Raw genomic sequence first — 4,851 nt, 5'->3', positions numbered from 1 at the left:
ACACACACACAATAAATAAATGTAATAAATAAAAATAAATAAATAAAAAAATAAAAAAAATAAAAAAAACAAGGAGAGCATGGAGTGAAGTATTTCAAGCACTGAAAGAAAACTACATCCAACCCAGCTTGACGTACCCTACAAAACTATCTCAAAATCATGGAAAAATAAGATATGTTCATGACAAAGAACAACTGAAGAAATTCATGACCACAGAACCAGCTCTGCAAAATGTTCTAAGGGATATTTTAGAAAAAGATAAGTTTACAGTCCTAAGAACACTACTAGAAAAAAATATCTACCAGGTAAGACAAGCAATTAAACAGAGAAAAAAGATAGGAAACTAACAGAAAAATAATGTGACAAGGATAAGCCAATAGATATCAGCTACAACTATCAATGTCAGTGGTTTAAATTTACCAATTCAAGCAAAACAGACTGGCAGAAAAGGTCAAGAAACAGGATCCAACAATATGCCGCATCTAAGAAATACACTTGCAGGGAGGATCTGAAGAGAGGGCAGGAGAAGGGGAGATAAAGAAGAATCAAGGGCCGGCGGTATAGCTCAGCAGACTAAGCGCTTGCTTAAGGAAGCACAGGGGCCAGGGTTTGATCCCTGGCGTCAATTGCCTCACCGGCCCCGCTCTCAGGTGCGCTGAGCCAGTGATGGAGTCTGGGCGCGGTGGCGCATACCAGCAATCCCAGCCATGGGGAGGCAGAAACCAGGAGGATCACTGCAAGGTACGTAGTGAGCAGCAGCAGCAGCAGCAGCAGCAGCAGCAGCAGCAGCAGCAGCAGCAGCAGCAGCAGGACATGTCACGTACAGGTACAAAACTCTATGATGAAGGTGATCATGACATATATCTAAAATGTACCAATACACTTAATTAATAAAGAAATAAACTAACAGAAGGGCTAATCTTTGAAATAATAATAAAGAACAATAATGAGCCAACAGTGCTAGTAATATCCATGCTGCGTCCTTGGAGATCGTCTGTTGGGGCCGCCTGTGCTAGGCACGAAGGCCCCACGCTAAGTGGGGTGCATGCATTATCTTCTTCTAACCTTGTGGGGTCTGTGCTGCTGCATTTCCGATGTTAACATTTGGGAGCACAGATTGAAGTCCTACACGACAGACATTTGGACCTTCATTCATCAGATCTGAGTTTGGTCCTCAGCCATCAGACTCCAAGCTCAGTGTCCCGGGCAGGTAAGACTGGGCGAACCTGCTGGGCCGGAAGCAGAATGATCAGGGTCTGCTAAAAGCAAGGTGGGGGGAGGCCCAGCAGTGCAGGGGGCTTCATGCACTCCTGGCTTCATTCTCTCCCTCCACAAGTACCTCTTGCACTCTCCGTATTTATTCAGCTAAGCTGGTTCCCTGCAGGAACTCTTTAATTCATTCGGCAAACATTTACTGAGTGCAGAATCCTGAGGACAGAGATAAATAAGGCTCTGTGCCCAAAGCTCCAGGCAGGCAGGAAGTTATACTGACAAATCTGGAAGCAATAGTAGTCCCAACAAGCACACCAAAACCCACATGCCTGGGGTTGTGCTTGAGACTTCTTCCTTCCAGTTGCCAGCAGTGGGTGAGGGCACTGCCTATGCCCATGTGGTGGGGGAGACTGGCTTCAGACCACTGTGACATGCACTGCCAAGCCATTCCAGGCCTTGGGGGATGCTCTCCACCACCTCCTGTGAGACGGGCTATGCAAAGGTAGACCAGGTCTTAGTCAGGAGAGGAAGTGGTGACCAAGATTCCTGCACATGAGGACTCCCTAGGGATTGGGCCAGCCGGCAGGGAGGGCACAGGCAATACTGGTGGACCTCAAGGAGACAAGCCTGGGACAGTGCATCGGTCCACAAGGGCTTCCTAGAAGAGGTATCTGAAGGCAAGGAAGGGCAGAGTCCCAGCACCCTGCTGTGGAATACACGGCTGTCAGTTGTCACTACTGTGACTGGCCACATCCTAATCCTTTTCCCAAAAATCTTCAGAAATGTCTGACATGCTGGGGGAAGAGCATGAGCAGCTCTGAGGACCCGGGAATCAGCAGCAAAGCCGGGTGCTGGGCAACCACCGGACCTGCAGCCCCACGGGTCTCGGTAGCCTTTCAGAGGGCTGACGCTCTAGGCTGCTTCGGACAGGCAGAGGTGTGGTGAGGGCCAGAGCCCGGCTCCCTAGAGCGGCACTCCCAGGGTCCTGGTGGAGCCAGAGCAGAGGATTGGGAATTGGGCTCAGAAAATATTGGTACAGCTTCAAGTCCACGCCCAGCACCCATAGTCACTGCCAAGGGGCAGGGAGAGAGACAGACACAGAGGGATGAGTGACACAGGAAGTGGATGGGGTCCCCAACTCTAGGGGCCAACTGTGGGGGTAGCTAATGGGCATACGTCTGTGATCTTAGCTATTCTGAGGGCTGAGGCAGGACAATCACAAGTTTATTGCATCTTGGGAATTTGTCTCAAAATAACAAGGGTTGGCAATGGAGCACAGCTGGCCAGCACCCCAGGGTTTATTCCCGGGCACCACACAGACACACACACCTGACAGGCAGAAAGAGATGAGTGGATACGCACCTAGGATAAAGATTGGAAAGAACACTTTTACGGAAGCACTTGACCTTCTCAGCTACCGGGCCGAGTGTTTGGTGGCTCTGCCATGCCAAGGACCAGGTCTGGACAGCTGCTGCCCCTCTAGCCCGACCCACATGTGGACACAGACACAAACCACATGCATGAAGTATGCTTTAGTTACTGCCTCATTGCTGGAACACACACAAGTTGTGGGAGGGGAACTTTATTTTGTCTCACAGTTTGTTGAGGTTTCAGTCCATAGTCAGTTGGCTCCAAGGCGGAGTGGACTGGCAGAGGGGCATCAAGAGAAGAAACAGCCATGGCAGTGCAGACAGAAAGCAGCACCACTTCCTTCTTCTTTCCCTTTTTATCCCATCCAGGCTTTAAGACTATTGGTTGGTGCCACCCACGCCCACAATGGGTCATCTGTCTTTAGTAAGTCTATCACCCACATCCAGAACTACATGAAAGCAATCAGCTGAGTTAGCATCACAGCCATGAGCCAGCATGTCATCCCCCAGTCCCCACCAAGGACTGCATAAGGCTTGGAGGTGACATCTAGATATGAGGCATAAGAGGACAGCAGGAGCACCCAGGCATACTCATGAACATGGGACAGAGGCTCCCTGCTGCAAACTGTGAGTTTAAGGGGTATCTGTGATACAACAGCATGTGGCAATCTCCCCTTGATTGAGCTGGTTTACTGTACCAGAAGTCCACTGGGAGCAGTCACGTCCTCTAGCTCAAACCACCCCTAAATAAACAATCTAAGTTAAAAACTGCAAAATGCAGCACTCAACAGCCCCAGCCATAACCGTGCCACCCCAGCAGGCTCTCAGCTCCCGTGGGAATCCTGGGGCCACCGTGGGAGTACAGCTTTGCCTCTGGTAGTGGGCACTGCTGCATGGCAGTGGCACGAGTCACTCTTTGATGCCAATCCCTGGCTCATGGAGATTCTGACCCTTCCACCCTTGCTCCCAGTGGTCTGCTTCAGATACGCGGGGCCAGGGCCCACGGTGCCACCGACATCTCTACCCTCCACTGAGGTCTCACTTGCTGGCCCGCCCTCCCTCCTCTCCTCTCCTTTCCCTTTCCCTCTCCTCTACCTATTCCTCCCTCCTCTTTTCTCCTCCTCCTTCCCCTCCTTCCTCCTGTTTCCTCCCCCACCCATCCCTCCACATTTCCTGGGGATGGTTCTGGATGGACCAAGTGGACACCTGGGCTCCACTCAGCGGGGCCCAGAGAGCAGGCCCACATGGCTTACTCCCACTACAAGCCACCCCACTCTGTCACTCCTTGATCTGCACCACATTTCACACCCTGCAGAGCACACATATGGGACCCTCAGGAACCACAAAAGGATTGACAACTGAGATTGACTGACTGACAAATTGCTTACCATGGCAGTGATGATAGTCCACTTGGGGACCAGGATTACTGGCATTGTTGGGGGACACTGGACAAACTGTTGTTGGCTGATGAGGAGACGCAGTCTTCCAGGCAGGTGTTTTCTGCCCGCTCCCTTTTCTTCCTGCCCTTTAGTATTTGTGCTTTTCCCTCGGGGCCTCCCCCGACCAAGGGGAAAAGGGGACCTGAGAGCAAACAGTGCTGGGAATCCTGAGTTGTAACCACCTTAGTACGTTGCAGCGGGGTAGCCAGGGCATCCGAGGGCTTTACACGCTCTGCAGTTTGCAGCCTGTGCTCCCCGAGCCTGTGGGAGGCTGGACCACGGCAGGCCCCAGGGCCAGCCCAGAGCCCTGCGTTGCCTAGCAGCAGGTGCCAGGTGGAGGTTCTGCTGCTGCACAGGCCAGGCTGACCGCTAGGGTTGCTCCCCATCCGCAGGGCTTGCAGGAAGCTCAGTGGTGCGGTTTGCAGAGGCTCTAAAGAGCGGGCAGCACTCTGCCCTGGCAGGAGACCTGGACCCACCTACCACTGGCTCCTGTCCCTGCGGGGGCAAGCTGTACCTGAGCTCTTCTGACTCTGGGCTGAATGCCACCACAGTGCCAGGGGGAGGCCCCAGAATCTCTCCAGCCGCAGTCGGCCCCTCCGCTGACACCCTGTGCTCTGCGTCATCTCTCTGATGGCTCAGGCTCAGTCCCCTGGCAAGGACACCATGGCTCACTACTCACCCGTGGGGTCCTGATGCCAACCGAACTCAGCACCCAGGGAGAATTGTGGATGGGTGAGAACTCGAGTGGACAGGCAGTGGGTGTCGTGCCCTCACCACCACAGCTGCCTCTAATGAGAACAATGTTTGTTTTCCCAGGGGACAGGGACAGA

Source organism: Octodon degus, unplaced genomic scaffold (genome assembly GCF_000260255.1).
Source record: "Octodon degus isolate 3935 unplaced genomic scaffold, OctDeg1.0 scaffold00148, whole genome shotgun sequence".
NCBI classification, from domain to species: Eukaryota; Metazoa; Chordata; class Mammalia; order Rodentia; family Octodontidae; genus Octodon; species Octodon degus.
The sequence above is the reverse complement of the archived record's forward strand: the minus strand, read 5'-3'. Positions refer to the sequence as shown.